Below are 21,128 nucleotides of genomic sequence, written 5' to 3' on the forward strand. Positions count from 1 at the left end.
TATCTTGTATTTACTCCAGCTCTTAGAACAATTTTTGGTACATAGTAAAGACTTAACAAATACCACAATTATTGTTATTATTATTAAGACAGAGCCACACATCTCTGATTGAGAAGCAGTGTGGCATACTGGATAGAGCATGGGCTTGGGAGACAGACCATGGGATCTAATCTCAGCTCCACCACTTTTCAGCTGTATTACCTTGGGCAAGTCATTTCATTTCTCTATGCCTCAGTTAAGTCATCTGCAAAATGGGGATTGAGATTGTGAGCCCCATGTGGAACAGGGACCGAGTAAAATCTGATTTGCTCATACCCACCCCAACACTTAGTACACTGTATGGCACATAATATGCACTTAATATCATTATTATCATTATTAGCTCAGAGCCAATGGGATCAGAGCCTAGTTTTGGCTCTGGGATGTCTGTTCTTCATTCTCCTGTCCAACCCTGATGAGCCCACAGACCAGTCTTGCTGTGGATCCTTGGCACCCTTATTCCTGCCTAGGGCATGGGGTTGCAACATGCTTTAATCCTGAGCATCTGATTGTCACAGGGTCCACTCAATAATGAATAAAGATTCAATCCTATTTTGGTTTCGTCCAAAGCCTCACATTGTTTTCCCAGCACATGGTGAATGTGTAGGAGTTGCTCCTTCACACTTCCAATGTGTGGGTACCTTGGGGGAAAACTACATCCACATACACCACGTAGAAACAGCGAGGCTTAGTGGAAAGAGCATGGGCTTGGGAGTCAGAGGTCGTGGGTTCTAATCCCAGCTCTGCCACTTGGTCTGCTGGGTGACCTTGGGCAAGCCACTTAACTTCTCTATGCCTCAGTTACCTCATCTGTAAAATGGAGATTAAGACTGTGAGCCCCATATGGGGCAACGTGATTACCTTGTGTCTACCACAGTGCTTAGAATAGTGTTTGGCACATAGTAAACACTTAACAAATACCATCATTATTATTATCTTCTAGACTCCGAGCCCACTGTGAGCAGGGGTTGTCTCTATTTGTTGCTGAATTGTACTTCCCAAGTGCTCAGTAAATACTATTGAATGAATGAATGAATGAATGAACAAAGTGTACTGTTTTTAATCATCTTCACTACAATGTGAGTATTGTGTTTAAAGAACAAAACCCTCCAGACAGCAACAAAAATGAAACCTTCCCAAACAAGTCCAAATGCTTTGGCTTTTGGCGTGGTACCCAAACCGAGAGTGACAAAGTTGTTCCCTTTTTTTGGTTTTAACACCATAGGGCATTTTCAAGAAAATGTGTGTGGGTATGTTTGAGAACAAGTCAGACACATAAAGCCACCTGGAAAGTTCCCAAGAATAGACCTTTCAGTAACAAGGCAAATCCAGTCCACACCCCACTACTCTTCATTGTTTTGAATCTGATTAAAGAGCTTGTTTAATATTTCTCACCCATGACATTGTCTACTCATATTTCCTGACGTAATGTGTGTTTATTTGGTTGATTGGTTTCCTTCTTGGATACTGGAACATTCAGACCTAAGGGAACTCAACAGGACTCACCAAACCCATTTCTGTTAGACCTCTGGCTTGGCATCCCAGAAACTAGGACCATATTTCCAAGGCTAAGCAGTGTCAAGCTCAATGCGAGAGACTACTGCTTGAGAAGCAGCATGGCCTAATAGATAATGCAAGGGCCTGGGAGTCAGAAGGACCTGGGTTCTAATCCTTCTCTGCTGTTTGTCTGCTTAACTTCCCTGTGCCTTACCTCATCTGTAAAGAGGGGATTGAGAATGAGTCCTGTGCAGGTCAGAGACTGAGTCCAAAAAAATTAACATATCTATTGTAGTGCTTAGTACAGTGCCTAGCGCATCCTAGTAAGCAAATAATAATAATAGTGGTATCTGTTAAGTGCTTACTATGTGCCAGGCACTGTACTAAGGGTGGAAGTGGATATGAGCAAATCATGTTGGACCTAGTCCCTGTCCCACATGAGGTTCACAGTCTCAATCCCCGTTTTACAAATGAGGTAACTGAGACATAGAAAAGTGAAGTGACTTGCCCAAGGTCACGCAGCAGACAAGTGGCAGAGCGGGAATTAGAACCCATGACCTTCTGACTCCCACGCCTGTGCTCTATGCACTATGTCATGCTGCTTGTGGGAACCAAAAAAGAAAGTTGCTTTCCCTTTAGTATGCAAAGGTTGAGGAGTGGCTTCACAGTGTCCACCTTCTGTCTGCTCCTGGAGGGCAAATGCTCTCCCTGGCCCCATCTTCCATTGCCTGCCGGGGAGCAGATAGAGATCCAGAGGGGAAGGTACAGGCTTCAGGCCTGTGATGCCCATACAAAGCCTGGGAAAAACCATAGCATGGATCCCTGGATAAGACCCTGCTACACACTACTACAGCCTCCATGACCTTTGCCAATCAGAGCAGCTGTGGCTTTCCTATTGCCATAGCTGCATAACCCAGAAGTTGAGCAGGAGGCCAGGGCACAGTGCCTTATCATCAATGTCGCTCTCTGGGCCTTCATTACCTAGGCACTTTCTCCTCAATCAGTCAATCAATCAATCAATCAATCAATAGTCAAGCACCTACTTAATGCGAGGCCATTTACTAAGAACTAGAGACAGTAAACTCTGTTAGTAAGTTCATTCATTCATTCAATCGTATTTATTGAGCGCTTCCTGTGTGCAGAGCACTATACTAAGTGCTTGGAATGTACAATTCGCCAACAGATAGAGACAATCCCTGCCCAATAAAAGGGTCACAGTCTAAAATGGGGAGACAGATGACAAAACAAAACAAGTTGTCAGGCAAAATGCTGGACAGAGTACATCAGAAACAAGATACATGTTTCCTGTGCTTAAGGAGTTTATAATCCACTGCCACGGTACCTCTTTGGAGTCTCTTACCCTCCAACCGAGTGAAACATCTGGTAATTGCAATCTGGCCCCTCTGTGTGGTCTCAGGCCCTAGCCCTCACAGGGTTGAGGGTCTTTCTGCCAGCCCTAAGAGGGGTCTGTGCCAGGTATAGAAGCTGCTGCCATGGCTCTAGGGCCTCTCAATTCCAGCTGAGCAGAATGCTCGGCCTCAGTGACATTGGTCCTCCCATCATAGCTGAGGAACTCTCTCCCCGTCCTTGGTAAATTCCAGGCACAAGCCATGCTCCCTCTCCAAGCTCCTACAATGGCTTCCCTCCACTCCATCGTGGAGACGCCAGTGCATCCTGCTTTCCACCACCCCATCAGAAAAGAGCATAACATTTTCAGCATGATACCTCCTTACATACACAGTAGTCATTGAAGCTGTGTGGCTTAGTGGAAAGAGCACAGACTTGGGAGTCAGAGGACTTGGGTTCTAATCCCATCTCCCATCTATTCCCCACACTTATCTGCTGTGTGAACCTGAGCAAGGCACTTAACTTCTCTGTGCCTCAGTTACCTCATCTATAAAATGGGGATTAAAAGTGTGAGCCCCACGTGGGTCAACCTGATTACCCTGCATCTACCCCAGCATTTAGAACAGTGCTTGGCACAGAATAAGCACTTAACAAATACCATCATTTTTATTATTTTAATATTATTATTACATTGAGAATGTGAGACCCCCATGGGACAGGGACTGTGTCCAACCCAATTTGCTTGTATCCACCCATGCACTTAGTACAGTGCCTGGTAGTGTAATTAAGTGCTTAACAAATACCATATTACTATTATTATCATTATTATTATTATTGCTATGGTTTTGGGTTTTCATCAGACTCTGAGTCACAAGGTGCCAGAATTTTGCTCTTCCAGCTATAGCTCCTTACTGACTTTAATTTTTAATTTTATATTGGGGATTTGACCTTGTCTCCTTTGCTATTTTAATATTCTACTGTTACTTTACTTTTAATGTGCCTTCTCCAACCTTCTCTCCTGACCTATGTTCATAGATTGTGAGCTCCTCAAAAGACAGGGTCTGTGTTTAATTCCTGCTTATATATTCGTTCCCAGAACTTAGCATAGTGCTCTGCACTGAGAAAGTGTTTAATAAATAATATTATTACTAACAAATCCAACCCTTAAGTGCCATCACCTCATCTGTAAAATGGGGATTAAGACTGTGAGCACACGTGGGACATCCTGATTACTCTTTATCCCATCACTTAGAACAGTGCTCAGCACATATTAAATGCTTAACAAATGCCAACATTATTTTTATTATTATTATTACATAGTAAGCACTTAACAAATGCCATTAATAAACAAAGAAATGAATGAATATACAAATATAGATAATGATAGGGGCAGGATGAGTTGTGGGCCAAGGTCTGTCACTTCTTCTCTTCCCTCAACCCAACTTCTGAACTTACACTGGAAGGGGGTGTCGCCGGTGAGGGGGAAAGAGAAATGGTTGGGTTTGATAGGGTAAATCTCCAGCTACAACCTACTCCCTGCCCCCGGAGAAGTCCCATATACACGGAGGGCAGAAGGGAGAAGACAAAATCAGGGCTTTTATCCAAGACACAAATTCAATATATTTCACCTCTGTTTAGCAACAAAGTGAAATCCATTCATTCAGCTTCCCCCCGGCTTCATTTAAATTATTGGCTTCATTGTTATGTCACTAGGCTTATAAACGGTTAATAATATTCATCTGATTTTGTCCTGTTTTTAAACATTCAACATTGTTCAGATAAGTGTTTAATTACAGTGCATTTCTTACATATTGTCCTCAGAGTCATTTTGTTTTAATCAGCTATCAGGTTATAATTGCATTGCTAAGCTCTCAAGTTTATCATGAGTTTTGAAGAAAATCTTTATATAAATCTATTTTGAGGCAAAGAAAATACTAGCTTGAAGTTTTCTTATTCTCTCAAGAATTTTCTCAGTATTTTTTTAAAATTATTTGTTGTTTGTCAGACTTATTTATTTATTTATTCATTTTTTAATACCAGGACAACACAATTAAACATATGCACCCAAGAATTGGGTTGTTTATTCTATGGTCCCTTCTTCCTGATCTATTTTGATTATCTCCATGTTCGGTAAACTAGTTTATAAACTCAATGAAGGTCTGCTAACTCTATTGTACACCCCCAAATGCTAAATAGAGTGTTCTGCACAGAATATGCTCTCAATAAAGATAACTGATTGATTGACTACTGATTGAGAGCAAAATAGAATATAGAGACATATGTTACTGATCAAAGGGAATGAAGAAGATGTCCCCCAGCAGCAGCAGTTTAATTTTGGCCAATAGCTTTTAAAAACTAGAATTGGAAACACTGGGAGAAAGAGAACTGGGAATTGGGAGAAAAAGGTGCAAAGATAAAGGGAGAGCAGAATTCTCCTTCCCACCAGTCCTGATTCCTTTGTTGCCCCTGCCTCTTCCATGTCTCTTTAATTGTTTTTCTTTCAAGAATGCTGTCTCGTTGGTGACATACCAACTCTTTGCTCAGTAATTACACTTAGAGAAATTGAGATGAACTGTCCAGAATTTGACATGGCCCAGGAGCCGTAGATTGGATTTGCTTTTCTGAAGGAGGAAGGGACAACTTCCCATTTACTATCTTGGTTATTTTCATATACCAGTAATATTTATACTCAAACAGTAGTAACAATGACAGCAATTATTAAGTATTCATTATGTCCCAACACCCTACTAAGTATGGAGTACATAAAAGATGATTAGGGCAGATACATTCCCTATTTTACAAGGGGCTCACAGTCAAAGTAAGAGGGGGAACAGGTATTGAATCCACATTTTACCAATGAGGAATTGAGGCATGGAGAAGTGACATGATTTGTCCAAGGTAACACACCAGACAAGTAGCAGAGTGTGGATTAGAACCCAAGTACTCTGACTCCCTTTGCTTTTTCCACTAAGCCACGCATATTTCCTGAAGCATTTTCACTTTGTTACATCAAACCAAAATCTAACAATAATAATAATAATAATCATGTTGAATTTGTTAAGCACTTACTATGTGCAGAGCACTGTTCTAAGTGCTGGGATAGATACAGGGTAATCAGGTTGTCCCACCTGAGGCTCACAGTCTTCATCTCCATTTTCCAGATGAGGGAACTGAGGCACAGAGAAGTTAAGTGACTTGCCCACAGTCACACAGCTGACAAGTGGCAGAGCCGACATTCGAACCCATGACCTCTGACTCCCAAGCCCTGGCTCTTTCCTCTGAGCCATGCTGCTTCCCTAAATAATAATAACCATGACATTTGTTAAGCGCTTACTATGTTCAAAGCACTGTTCTAAGCACTGGGGAGGATACAAGATATTCAGGTTATCCCACGGGGGGCTCAGAATCTTAATCCCTATTTTACAGATGGGGTAACTGAGGCCCAGAGAACTGAAGTGGCTTACCCAAAGTCACACAGCTGACAAGGGGCTGAGCTGGGATTTGAACCCATAACCTCTGACTCCCAAGCCCGGACTCCTTCCACTGAGCCACACTGTTTCTCTTGCTGCTTCTGTTGATAAAAGGTGCATTAAGCTCATTTCATGAAAAACAATTTGCTAAGCATAATGACAGGGGCAAGAACAAGAAGATCCAATCAAAGTACGGGTTCTGGTTCATGGTCTAAGGCTAAATTACTTATAACAGAAGAGTTCTAGCTCCCATAGCTCCAGGGATGTGAGGCTCTGGCCACATGAGCCAGCATTTCCCTGCTGAAGGAAGGACTTCTCTTCCAAGGAAATAATGATTTTAACACATTATTATTATTGTGACATTTATTAAGTGTTTCTAAGCACTGTGTTAAGTGCTGAAATAGATATAAATTGATCAGATCAAATACAGTCTCTGCCGCATACTGGGTTCCCAATCTAAGAGGGAGGGAAAGCAGGTATCTTATTTCCATTTCACAGGTAAGGAAATAGAGGTACAGAGAGGTTAAGTGACATACCCAAGGTTGGAAGGTGCAAAGGCCCCCATGTAGGTCTTTCTCCCCAAAAATTGATTTGCCCTCTGAAAATAATCGAGGACAGGAAAACAGGTGGAATAAGAGGTCAACCTACAATACACTCTCTGAGTCACTGATTAGTCAATTGTTTCTGTCAATTTTTCTAATTGTAAATCTTTATGTCTGTCTCCCTCACTGGGCTGTAAGCTCCTTGAGCACAGTGAGGCTCAGTGAATGCTGGTAACTGCCATCTTCAACTGTTTGCTTTCCAATGGCTTTTTCCCCATGACTTTCAAACATGTCCATGTGTCCCCTATCCTAAAAAAAAAAAAGCTTCCTTGACCCCACGGCTTCTTCTAGTTATTGCTCCATCTCCCTCCTAGAACCTCTCAAGCTCCTTGAGCAAATTGTCTATAACCACTATCTCAAATACTTCTCCTCCAATTCTTTCCTTGATCTCCTCCAATCTGCTTTTCTCAACAAAAACCACCCTTTCAAAGGTGACCAATGATTTCCTTCTTACCAAATTCAAAGACCTCTACTCCATCATTATCTTCCTCCAACTCTCAGGCTTCAACGTGGTCAACCAGCCCCTTCTGGAACTATTATCTTACCTCGGCTTCACTGACTCTGTCCTTTCCTTGTTCTCCTCATCTCTCTGGCTGTTCATTCTCACACTCTTTCGTGGGCTCCTCCTCTGCTTCCCACCCTCAACTGTGGGGATTCTTCAAGGTTCAGTTGTGGGTCCCCTTTTATTCTCCATCTACACCCACTCCTTTGGAGATCTCATTTGCTCCCATGGCTTCAACTTCTACCTCTATGCAGATGATACCCAAATCTACATCTCTACACATCTACAACTCCAGCCCTGATCTCTCTGCTTTGCGTGTCCTCCTAACTTCAAGATATTTCTACTTGAATGTCTTCCTGTCACCTCAAACTTTATGTCTAAAACTCAACTTTTTACCTTCCCATCCAAACCCTATCCTCCCCCTAACTTTCCCATCACTGTAGACAGCACCACCATCCTTCCTGTCTCACAAGCCCATAACCTCAGCATTATCCTTGACTCCTCACTATCATTCAACACTCATATTCATATTGAAGCAGCGTGGCTCAGTGGAAAGAGCACGGGCTTTGGAGTCAGGGCTCATGAGTTCGAATCCCAGCTCTGCCACTTGTCGGCTGTGTGACTGTGGGCAAGTCACTTAACTTCTCTGTGCCTCAGTTCCCTCATCTGTAAAATGGGGATTAAGACTGTGAGCCTCACGTGGGACAACCTGATTCCCCTATGTCTACCCCAGCGCTTAGAACAGTGCTCGGCACATAGTAAGCGCTTAACAAATACCAACATTATTATTATTATTATTCAATCCATCACTAAATCTTGTCAATTCCACCTCCACAACATCACTACAATCCATCATTTCTTCTTCATCCAAAAGGCGGCCACATTAATCTGATCACTTATTCTGTTCTGTTTTGATTACCATATCAGCCTCCTCACTCACCTTCCTGCCTTCTGTCTCACACCACTCCAGTCCATATTTCACTCTGCTGTCTGGATCATTTTTCTATAAAAACGTTGAGGTCATGTTTCTCCACTCCTGAAGAAACTCCAGTGGTTGTCCATCCACCTCCACATCAAACAAAAACACCTTGCCAGTGACTTTAAAGCACTCAATCACTTTGCCCTCGTCCTACCTCGTCTTGCTGCTCTCTTATTACTATTCAGGCTGCACACTTTGCTCCTCTATTGTTAACTTTCTCGCTGTGCCTCGATCTCACCTATCTTGCTGCCGACCTCTGACCCACATCCTATCTCTGGCTTGGAATAATAATAGTAATAATAATAATACTGCTGGTATTTGTTAAACACTTGCTATGTGCCAAGCACTGTTCTAAGTGCTGGGGTTGATACAAGGTAATCAGCTTGTCCCACGTGGGGCTCACAGTCTTAATCCTCATTTTACAGATGAGGTCACTGAGGCACAGAGAAGTTAAGTGACTTGCCCAAAGTCACACTGCTGACAAGTGGTGGAGCCAGAATTAGGACCCGCAACCTCTGATCCCAAGCCCGGGCTTTTTCCACTATGCCACCAATGCCCTTCCTCCTCAAATCTGACAGACAATTATACTCTCTCCCTTCAAAACCTTATTGAAGTACATCTTCTACAAGACGCCTTCCCTGAGTAAGCCCATCTTTCTTCTTGTCCCTCTCCCTTCTGCATTCCCCTGACTTGCTCCCTTGATTCATCCTCCTCTCCCAGCCCCACGGCACTTATTTACATACCTGTAATTTATTTATATTAATGTCTGCCTCCCCCTCACTGTGGGCAGGGAATGTGTCTGTTTATTGTTATATTGTACTCTCTCAAGCACTTAGTATAATGTTCTGCACAGAGCAAGCACTCAATAAATACAATGGAATGAGTGAATGAATGAATGAATGAATGAATGAATACTACTGCCTGTATTCTTACTATTGCTTTTAGTATTAAAGCTGGGGACAAATTCAACCTTTGTCAATTTCCTGGCTAACAAGCTGATTGGTAGAAACACATTATGTGTCTTACATTTACTTCATCTTTCTTCCTGTGTCTGTTGCCAGTCCCCTTCCCTTTTTCTTCTTTGTGACTTTTTTGTAACCGAAACATCACAATTATGTAGGTGGTTTTAGCCAGGGTGAGGCTCATCCATTGCATGCCAGGTGTGCTGACCCCTGCCATTTCCCCAAATGCAGGAAACTCAAATGGATAATTTGGGGTAGTGTTCTCTCTCCCTTCATTATGTTTTTAGAAGATAGGAATTGATTCCTTGAATTTACAATAGTGGATTTTTAGGAGGAGGTGATTAGTCTGTGGGTTTCCTTTTCTTTTGTCTGGTGGGGTTGGTAAGGTTTCCTACTATGGAGTTGTGCCTATTTTATGAAACTAGAGTTCATGAACTTCATGGTTGGCAGTCAAACTTGCCGGTTTAGTACTTCGTAGCTGAAGAAGCATCATGACCTAGTAAAAACAGCATTGGCCCGAGAGTCAGGGGACCTAGGTTCTAATCTTGTTTTGCCAATTTCCTGCTGTGTGGCATCGGGCCAGTGGCTTAACTTATCTGTACCTCATCTGTAAAATGAGGATTCAGTACCTGTTCTCTTTCCCATTTAGACTTTGATCTCCATGTGAGACAGGGATTTCGTCAGACCTGATTTGCCTGTGTTTATCCCAGAAAGAGGAGAAGAAGAAGAGGAAGAAGAAGAAAGAAGAAAGAAGAGATGAAAAACACTGTCCTATTTTCCTTTCTTTTCCTCTTAAAGATGGCCAGCAAGTTGTCAAGTCTCCCTTTAATCGATAGAAAAATAGAAAACAATGGAGTTGGTAGACACAATCCCTGCCTTAAAGGAACTTACATTCTAGAGTGGGAGAGACACATTCACATTAATTACAGATAGGGAAAACGGATATGTACAATTCCCCCTTGGGATGAATATCACAGGTGCTGAAAGGTGTACAGATCAAAAGTGATGCATAAGGTGGGGGTTGGGACAAATGGGGGAAATGAGGGCATAGTCAAGGAAGGGTGTTTGGAGGAGGTATTTTAGTAGAGCTTTGATGGTGGGGAAAACAGTGGTCTGTCAGATAGGAAGAGAGAAGGAATTCCAGGTCAGAGGGAGGAGTTGGGCAAGGGGTCATCAGGAGAAAAAACAAGATTGAGATGCTTTTACTGTGAGGGACAGAGAAGTAGGTCAGCTTTACACTCCCATCCCTTACCTCCTCTTCATTTTTTGGAAAAAAGAGAGAGATCTCCATAACTTGGGAAATTTTGAGATCTTGGTGTTTAAAGTTTTTGTTCTTCCTGATGGAGATGTCATCTAGGTGCTGGGGAGAGAGATGAAGATGGGCTAAGGGGAGTGCTGGGAGCACCTGCTCCAAGTGAATTGATCCACTAGACTGTAAGCTCCTTGATGGCTTTTCGTCTTCCAACTCTATTGTTTTGTACTCTCCCAAGCACTCAGTATAGTGCTCTGAACATGCTAAGCACTCAATACCTACCATTGATTAATTAATCCATCTGAGGCCTCCAATTTGCTTACTTTCCTGAAGTACTCAGGTCACAAAATAATTAAATAACACACTAGTAAGAGAAAAACTTTCCAATCTAAAGTTGTCACCTTTCTCAATTTGCATTCTATTGACAGTCACACAGTGCATGGTCTGAAGTCCAAAGAAGAGGGGTGTGAGAGAAGCAGCTCTTTTGATCATGAATTCCAGGAATAAAAGAAAAATTGTGAGAAATGGTTTTCTAAGAGGAGATGGTCATCCTCACTTAGTTTTCCCAAGATAGCCCATTTACAGACAGAATCAATCAGTGGTATTTATTGCATATATACTGGTTGCAGAGCACTGTACTAAGTGCTAAAACAGAAGACCACTGTACTAAGATGGAAAGGTTTAATCCTCTAATAATAATAATTATAATTATGGTATTTATTAAGCACTTACCATGTGCCAAACACTGTTCTAAGCAGTGGGGTTGATACAAGCAAATAAGGTTGTCCCACATGGGGCTCACAGTCTTAATCCCCATTTTACAGATGAGGTTACTGAGGCAGAGAGAAATTAAGTGACTTGCTCAAAGTCACAGAGCTGACAAGAAGCAGAGCTGGGATTAGAACCTATGACCTCTGACTCCCAAGCCCATGCCCTTTTCCACTACACCACACTGGGTAATGAAGTTGTCCCATGTGGGGCTCACAGTCTTAATCCCCATTTTACAGATGACAGAACTGAGGGACAGAGAAGTTAAGTGTCTTGCCCAAGGTCACACAGCAGACAAGTGGCAGAGCTAGGAATAGAACCCTTGGACTCCCAAGCCTGGACTCTTTCCACTAAGCCATGCTGCTTCTCTGAAATCATCCCAGACCTCCGGTCTTTGGAATACCAGATGGGAGCGGGAGCAGGGAGAGCAGGTGATTTCCACTGAACTGCTATTCTGCCTTTCCTCACCTTGACCGCTGGAACCCATCGACACCCATGCCCGTCACCCCCACCAATTGTTCCGGACCTTTAACTCTCTCCTTAGGCCCCCTGTTCCTCCCCCTCCCCCATCTCTCACCCCCAATGATCTGGCCACCTATTTCCTCACGAAAATCAACACGATCAGGTCTGAGCTCCCCAAAGTCACCCCTCCGCCTCTCCCCCCCCACCAACTCCCTCCCCTACTTTCCCATCCTTCCCTGCAGTATCCTCAGAGGAGATCTCCTCCCTCCTCGCAAGTGCCACCCCCTCCACCTGCGCCTCGGACCCCATTCCCTCTCACCTTCTTAAAACCATCGCCCCTGCCCTCCTACCTTCCTTAACTTCTATTTTTAACCACTCAATCTCCAAGGGTTCCTTCCCCTCTGCCTTCAAACATGCCCACGTCTCCCCCATCCTAAAAAAACCCGCTCTTGACCCCACTTCCCCCTCCAGTTATCGTCCTATCTCCCTACTACCCTTCCTTTCCAAAATCCTAGAACGAGTCGTCTACAATCGATGCTTAGAATTCCTTAACTCCCATTCTCTCCTAGACCCCCTCCAATCTGGCTTCCGTCACCTCCACTCTACCGAGACTGCTCTCTCTAAGGTCACCCATGACCTCCTTCTTGCCAAATCCAATGGCTCCTACTCCATTCTAATCCTCCTTGACCTCTCTGCTGCCTTTGACACTGTCGACCATCCCCTCCTCCTCCATACCTTATCTCACCTTGGCTTCACGGACTCTGTCCTCTCCTGGTTCTCCTCTTACCTCTCTGGCCGGTCATTCTCGGTCTCCTATGCTGGAGCCTCCTCCCCCTCCCATCCTTTAACTGTTGGAGTTCCTCAAGGGTCAGTTCTTGGCCCTCTTCTGTTCTCCATTTACACTCACTCCCTCGGTGAACTCATTCGCTCTCACGGCTTTGACTACCATCTCTACGCAGATGACACGCAGATCTACATCTCCGCCCCTGTCCTCTCCCCCTCCCTTCAGGCTCGCATCTCCTCCTGCCTCCGGGACGTCTCCACCTGGATGTCGGCCCGCCACCTAAAACTCAACATGAGCAAGACTGAGCTCCTCATCTTCCCTCCCAAACCCGGTCCGCTCCCAGACTTCTCTATCACCGTGGATGGCACGACCATCCTTCCCGTCTCTCAGGCCCGCAATCTCGGTGTCATCCTTGACTCGTCCCTCTCATTCACCCCACACATCCTATCCGTTACCAAGACCTGCCGGTTTCACCTCTACAGTATTGCCAAGATCCGCCCTTTCCTCTCCACCCAAACGGCTACCTTACTGTTACGGGCTCTCGTTATATCCCAGCTAGACTACTGTGTCAGGCTTCTCTCTGACCTCCCTTCCTCCTCTCTCGCCCCGCTCCAGTCTATTCTTCACTCCGCTGCCCGGCTCATCTTCCTGCAGAAACGATCTGGGCATGTCACTCCCCTTCTTAAACAACTCCAGTGGTTGCCTATCGACCTCTGCTCCAAACAAAAACTCCTCACTCTAGGCTTCAAGGCTCTCCATCACCTTGCCCCTTCCTACCTCTCCTCCCTTCTCTCTTTCTACCGCCCACCCCACACGCTCCGCTCCTCTGCCACCCACCTCCTCACCGTCCCTCGGTCTCGCCTATCCCGCCATCAACCCCTGGGTCACGTCCTCCCGCGGTCCTGGAACGCCCTCCATCCTCACCTCCGCCAAACTGATTCTCTTTCCCTCTTCAAAACCCTACTTAAAACTCACCTCCTCCAAGAGGCGTTCCCAGACTGAGCTCCTCTTCCCCCTCTACTCCCTCTGCCATCCCCCCTTTACCTCTCTGCAGCTAAAGCCTCATTTTCCCCTTCTCTCTCTGCTCCTCCACCTCTCCCTTCCCATCCCCACAGCACTGTACTCGTCCGCTCAACTGTATATATTTTCGTTACCCTATTTATTTTGTTAATGAATTGTACATCGCCTTGATTCTATTTAGTTGCCATTGTTTTTATGAGATGTTCTTCCCCTTGACTCTGTTTATTGCCATTGTTCTTGTCTGTCCATCTCCCCCGATTAGACTGTAAGCCCGTCAAACGGCAGGGACTGTCTCTATCTGTTGCCGACTTGTTCATCCCAAGCGCTTAGTACAGTGCTCTGCACATAGTAAGCACTCAATAAATACTATTGAATGAACCGGAGATGTTTCTGAAGTGTTTGGACAAGCTGATGTGCCCCAATCAGAATGGTGGCCTTAAGCAGATGCCGAACAAACTTTACTTGAGGATTCAGTGTAAATTGAGGATTCAGTGGAAGTCCTAATTGCTCTTATTTTCCAAAGCTGGGGTTGAATTATCTATAACAGATGAAGAGCCCCTTTCCTCTCCTCAGGTTTAAGCTGTGTGGGTGTTAAGTCACACATCTCTAACAAGTACGAGTGATAATTGAATTTTTGCTCGGCAAGAGATGATTAAACACTAAACACATCAGACCTGGGATGGTCTTGTCACAGCACCCTCAGATGGTATAAGCAATTTCACATTTAGAGAGACCATATGGATGAAGAATGGGCCAGGCAAAGAACTATTTGGCCTCAGGATCAGAACTCATTTGCAGAGAGATGTCTTCCTAAATTGACTGGGGTAATACAAGGGCATTTTGCATTCTGTATCCTTAAATAAGTTGGAAGTCGTAACAACACACACTCCCCACACATCAGCCAATCTACAGCTGTTCCTTAAAACCTAGGAACTGGTCATCGGCAGCATGTCCTATTTCAATATCCCACCTACTGAAGAGCTCATTCTTAGAAGAAAAGGTGGCATTTCAAGCTTGAACAATTTATTGGTTTTGCATATCAGTTTTTCTTTCCCAGTGTGTTATTAATGCTTTGGCCAAGTTTCTTCTGCATTTCCTCATTTCATGGAAGCACGCGTGGAGGATCATTTTTCTGGAGTTGGGACACAGTGGGTCCCCAGGTCCCAATTTTAAAGCAAATGTCTCCTCCGCAGACTTGATTTGCAATCCAAAGTGACGGTGAGAGCTGTGAAAGTAATTTCCACATTACCCCATTAGCAGTGCATTAATGTCTCTAGTTTCAGAATACAATCAGTTAGGAAAAAGGAACAGAGGCTAATTCCCATGCATTATCAGGAAGAATTAAAGGAGGTTTCACAAATGGCTGAATATTTTAAGATGAGAAAGTTCAGAGAGAGAAAGTACCATAGTTGGTGCAGTTAAGTTTTCATTAAGCACAAGTCACAACCCATTTGCACCATAAGTCCAAAAACCTCTCAGCTAGAATTGAGCATGCTGCACCAAACTCGTGGGTATTAGCAAAATGGACTAACTCATGGAAAGTTTCAGCTCCTCTGCTGCAGTGCTATATTTTAACAGCACACAAGACCCTTCCTGAACTTGGTCTCTTATACAGTGCTTGGTGCATCGTAAGTGTTTGGTCAATCGATCAATCACTGAACGCTTCCTATATACAAAGCACTCTACCAACCATTTGGAAGAGTAAAAAAACACTAAGTTTGTAGACACGTTCCTTGCCCAAGTGAAAACACCACACATTATCACTATTACTGGGGGACAGTTCATTTATTTTGAAAGAATCATTTTGACCCACCCTTCCTTTAAGCATCCCAGGTAAACTGTACACTTTCCAGGAGGCAGCACAACACTTGGACTGAAGCCTGTTGTGGGCAGGGAATGTGTCTGTCCACACATTCCAAAGCACTTAGTACAGTGCTCTGCACACAGTAAACACCCAATAAATATGACTGATTGATTGACAGCATTATTTACAGGCCCTGACAGAGCACAGAGAATCCTTATGGAGTATGAACCACTACTGGACAGTGGCTCTACTAGCTTGCATCCAGGAGATTTGATTTTTATTCTGAGGTTTCAATCCATCTTTCAACTCTCCCATTCAGTCTTAGCCCATGACTTTAGGTACCCCTTACTTTCTCAAGATGAGGTGCAACAATGTGATAAGTATTTAAAGTAAGCCAAAACAGATGTCAGCACCCACAACATAGAATTTTAGAATGATAAATGCTAGAATAGGTCCCCATAGCTCATCTACTCTAATTAATGTCCATCTCCCACTCTAGACTGTGAGCTCATTTATGAACAGGAAATGTATCTGCTTGTACTGTACTCTCACAGGCACTTAGAACAGTGCTTTACACAAAGTAAGTGCTCAATAAATACAATTGATTGATTAACTACTCACTTTACACTCACTCCCTTGGAGAGGTCATTGGTTCTCCTGACTGAAGCTACCAGTTGCATGTGGATGACTCCTAAATCAGATATCTTGCTAGCCCTGATTTCTCACCTCACTTTTCCTTTCACCTCTAAGACATCTCCACATGTGAATCCAGCATCTTCAGCACAGTGTGTCTAAAGTTTCCCTCCCAAATCCTCTCCACCATTCTCCTGCCTCTGTCACCTTAGAATTACCCTAGGCATCTTGTTCTCTTTCACCTCTCATATTCAGTATGATGCTAAATCTTGCTAGTTTTTCTTCAACAATATTTTCGGCATCTTTCCCCTCCTCTCCATCCAATATATCTATCCATATTGGTACAAGCATATCCCAGCATGCCTATTAATTCAGGCTTTTCACTGCTCTCCCTACATCTAGTCTTTCTCATCTCCAGTCCCTAGGTCACTCTGTTGTCACATCATTTTTTCTAAACTGTCATTCTGCACACATCTCTCCACTCTGTCAAAACCTCCAAAGGTTAGCCATTCTTTTCCACATACAACAAACCTCTAACAATTAGCTTTTAATCTTACCATCAGCTCACTCTCCCTCTTATTTATCCTCCCCTTTCTGGCTCTATACCCCCTGCTCACACTCTTCATTCCTCTACAACTAACCAACCCACGATTTTATGTCTCTCCTGCCTTACTATCTGTCATGCCGCCTTGAACTCCCTACCCCTTCAAAGCCACCAGAAGAAAGTTCTTCCCATATTCAAAGCCCTTCTGAAAAATCTCATGTCCTCCAGGAAGCTTTCTTAGATTCAATTTTCTTCTCTGCAGGTCATATTATCCCAAATGCCATTCAAATTTTTGTTCTAACCCCTGCACTTGCCCATTTAGAACCACACTAGCATTTCAGTGCAGAAGCACTTGCAAACACTTACTCATCCACATGACCATCATTCCATCTTCCTCCTTCTCACCTCTGTAAGTTTTTTTTATATTTTACTTCTCATTTACCAGTGTGTAAGCTATCACGGTTCTAATCCAAGCTCCCACACTTATCTGTTTTGTGACCTCGGGTGTCTCGGTTACCCAATCTGTAAAATGGGGATTAAGATTGTGAGCCCCACATGGGTGATAGACTTTTAACCTGATTAACTTGTATGTCCCCCAGTGTTTAGTTCAAGTTCTAGTAAACACTTAACACTTTTCATTAAAAAAAATTCCCCTAAAACTCTACTGTACTCTTTCAAGTGCTAGGTACAGTTTCAGTGTGTCCTGACCAAAATAGACACTCAGTAAATACTATGGGCCCTCTCAGGGTCGCATCTAGAGAGTTTCCAGGACTCTACCAGTCATGACTATGGGAGGGAGAGTCAAGCAGAGGCCTACCCATTCCATTCCTAGCTTGGTCAGTGGCTAGCTAGTGGAAGGCAATCTGATACAGGTCAAAACTCACCTGTGCTGCAGCAGCAGGATGGGGAAGTCGAAGGAGGAGACTCGTTTACTGCACAGAAGGAGGCAGTGGTAAACCACTCCCGGATTTTTACCAAGAAAACTCTATGGATACACTACCAGAACAAGTGCAGATGGAAGTGGAGCTTTCGGGGAGAGAAATGGTTGTGGCATCGCTAAGGGTCAGACATGACAGCATAAGACAACAACAACGAAACACTATGGATTGATTGATTGCTCCTCCAGACTGCAAGCAGGATGACACCCACATCATACCCGGTAAAATAGATTTTTCTTTAATATTTCTACAGTAGAATTCCATCTGAATTCCAGAATCTAGTCACCATAATTATTAGGGAATTCTTCGATTCTTTCTAAGGCCCTTTAATTCTTTCTAAATTCTTAGACTTGATCTCCATTCCTGGGCTACTAGTTATTTATATCTTTCAATCAGTCATATTTATTGAGCATTTACTGTGCAGAGCACTCTTCTAAGTGTTTGGGAGAGTACAGTGTAACAATATAACAGATACATTCCTTGCCCGCAACATTCCTTGTGAAAAAGTGATCAGTGATGAAGGTACAATTTTTCATAAGAGGTGTTTGGTTGGCTTACAAATTTGTTCAGGTGTTCTATTAGTTCTATCAATCCTGAGGTAAAGGGGTTGAACCACATTCTAACATGGCACTGTCTCCCATCCACCAATCATATAATGCGATCTGAGGCTGCCTGAAGACCACCCCTAGTAAAACCAAAGTAGCTCTGTCCCTGTTCATAAAAGCAGAGCCAAAAGAGGGGGATGGAGAGATGTCTGCAGGAAGGTTGGAAACCGGGATACAGTGTGGCTCAATGGAAAGAGCTTGGGCTTGGGAGTCAGAGGTCATGGGTTCTAATCCCAGCTCCATCGCTTGCCAGCTGTGTGACTTTGGTCAAGTCATTTAACTTCTGTGTGCCTCAGTTAGCTCATCTGTATAATAGGAATTAAAACTATGAGCCCCACGTGGGACAAACTGATCACCTTGTATTCCCCCCCATGCTTAGAACAGTGCTTTGCACATAGTAAGCACTTAACAAATACCACTGTTATTATCATTTTCTGGGCCCGCAGAACTTCCCGACATTGCCATCCCCACCAACAATGGCAGATCTCCATTCCCCAAGATCTGGGAAAGAGCTGTTTTAATCTTTCCAGCACCTCTTCTCTGTCTGGGGCAGCTGAGGAAGCCAAGATGGGGGATTGTGACACAGGTATGGCAGTGGTGGTGGTGGTAACACTGGCAGCATCCTGTGCCTGGCAGGGAGACTCCTGGTTCTGGTGGCTCAGAATGGGGTCCTCCTTACCCCGTCACTGGGGTCAGCTCTGGAGAAGTGATTCATTCATTCAATAGTATTTATTGAGCGCTTACTATGTGCAGAGCACTGTACTAAGCGCTTGGGATGAACAAGTCGGCAACAGATAGAGACAGTCCCTGCCGTTTGACGGGCTTACAGTCTAATCGGGGGAGACGGACAGACAAGAACAATGGCACTAAACAGCGTCAAGGGGAAGAACATCTCGTAAAAACAGTGGCAACTACATAGAATCCAGGCGATGTACAATTCATTAACAAAATAAATAGGGTAACGAAAATATATACAGTTGAGCGGACGAGTACAGTGCTGTGGGGATGGGAAGGGAGAGGTGGAGGAGCAGAGGGAAAAGGGGAAAATGAGGCTTTAGCTGCAGAGAGGTAAAGGGGGGATGGCAGAGGGAGTAGAGGGGGAAGAGGAGCTCAGTCTGGGAACGCCTCTTGGAGGAGGTGAGTTTTAAGTAAGGTTTTGAAGAGGGAAAGAGAATCAGTTTGGCGGAGGTGAGGAGGGAGGGCGTTCCAGGACCGCGGGAGGATGTGACCCAGGGGTCGACGGTGGGATAGGCGAGACCGAGGGACGGTGAGGAGGTGGGCGGCAGAGGAGCGGAGCGTGCGGGGTGGGCGGTAGAAAGAGAGAAGGGAGGAGAGGTAGGAAGGGGCAAGGTGATGGAGAGCCTTGAAGCCTAGAGTGAGGAGTTTTTGTTTGGAGCGGAGGTCGATAGGCAACCACTGGAGTTGTTTAAGAAGGGGAGTGACATGCCCAGATCGTTTCTGCAGGAAGATGAGCCGGGCAGCGGAGTGAAGAATAGACCGGAGCGGGGCGAGAGAGGAGGAAGGGAGGTCAGAGAGAAGGCTGACACAGTAGTCTAGCCGGGATATAACGAGAGCCCGTAATAGTAAGGTAGCCGTTTGGGTGGAGAGGAAAGGGCGGATCTTGGCGATATTGTAGAGGTGAAACCGGCAGGTCTTGGTAACGGATAGGATGTGTGGGGTGAACGAGAGGGACGAGTCAAGGATGACACCGAGATTGCGGGCCTGCGGGACGGGAAGGATGGTCATGCCATCCACGGTGATAGAGAAGTCTGGGAGCGGACCGGGTTTGGGAGGGAAGATGAGGAGCTCAGTCTTGCTCATGTTGAGTTTTAGGTGGCGGGCCGACATCCAGGTGGAGACGTCCTGGAGGCAGGAGGAGATGCGAGCCTGAAGGGAGGGGGAGAGGACAGGGGCGGAGATGTAGATCTGCGTGTCATCTGCGTAGAGATGGTAGTCAAAGCCGTGAGAGCGAATGAGTTCACCGAGGGAGTGAGTGTAAATGGAGAACAGAAGAGGGCCAAGAACTGACCCTTGAGGAACTCCAACAGTTAAAGGATGGGAGGGGGAGGAGGCTCCAGCGTAGGAGACCGAGAATGATCGGCCAGAGAGGTAAGAGGAGAACCAGGAGAGGACAGAGTCCGTGAAGCCAAGGTGAGATAAGGTATGGAGGAGGAGGGGATGGTCGACAGTGTCAAAGGCAGCAGAGAAGTCAAGGAGGATCAGAATGGAGTAGGAGCCATTGGATTTGGCAAGAAGGAGGTCATGGGTGACCTTAGAGAGAGCAGTCTCGGTAGAGTGGAGGGGACGGAAGCCAGATTGGAGGGGGTCTAGGAGAGAATGGGAGTTAAGGAATTCTAGGCATCGATTGTAGATGACTCGTTCTAGGATTTTGGAAAGGAAGGGTAGTAGGGAGATAGGACGATAACTGGAGGGGGAAGTGGGGTCAAGAGCAGGTTTTTTTAGGATGGGGGAGACGTGGGCATGTTTGAAGGCAGAGGGGAAGGAACCCTTGGAGATTGAGTGGTTAAAAATAGAAGTTAAGGAAGGGAGGAGGGCAGGGGCGATGGTTTTAAGAAGGTGAGAGGGAATGGGGTCCGAGGCGCAGGTGGAGGGGGTGGCACTTGCGAGGAGGGAGGAGATCTCCTCTGAGGATACTGCAGAGAAGGATGGGAAAGTAGGGGAGGGGGTCGGTGGGGGGGAGGGGAGAGGCGGAGGGGTGACTTTGGGGAGCTCAGACCTGATCGTGTTGATTTTCGTGAGGAAATAGGTGGCCAGATCATTGGGGGTGAGAGATGGGGGAGGGGGAGGAACAGGGGGCCTAAGGAGAGAGTTAAAGGTCCGGAACAATCGGCGGGGGTGACGGGCATGGGTGTCGATGAGGGAGGAGAAGAAGCTTTGCCTGGCGGAGGAGAGGGCAGAG

The 21,128-nt window shown here is 45.0% G+C and overlaps 1 non-coding gene and 1 pseudogene across 1 annotated transcript; both read left to right on the top strand.

Annotated features, from left to right (window-relative positions):
• The first annotated feature begins 9,520 nt into the window (after positions 1-9,520).
• On the top strand, positions 9,521-9,672 carry LOC114816954 (annotated as a pseudogene).
• A 7,729-nt stretch (positions 9,673-17,401) lies between these two features.
• Positions 17,402-17,539, top strand: LOC114817239. Its single transcript, XR_003765086.1, has one exon. It is a non-coding gene; the product is annotated as a small nucleolar RNA SNORA7 (small nucleolar RNA).
• The last annotated feature ends 3,589 nt before the right edge of the window (positions 17,540-21,128 follow it).

This window comes from Ornithorhynchus anatinus, chromosome 1 (genome assembly GCF_004115215.2).
Source record: "Ornithorhynchus anatinus isolate Pmale09 chromosome 1, mOrnAna1.pri.v4, whole genome shotgun sequence".
Lineage (NCBI taxonomy): Eukaryota > Metazoa > Chordata > Mammalia > Monotremata > Ornithorhynchidae > Ornithorhynchus > Ornithorhynchus anatinus.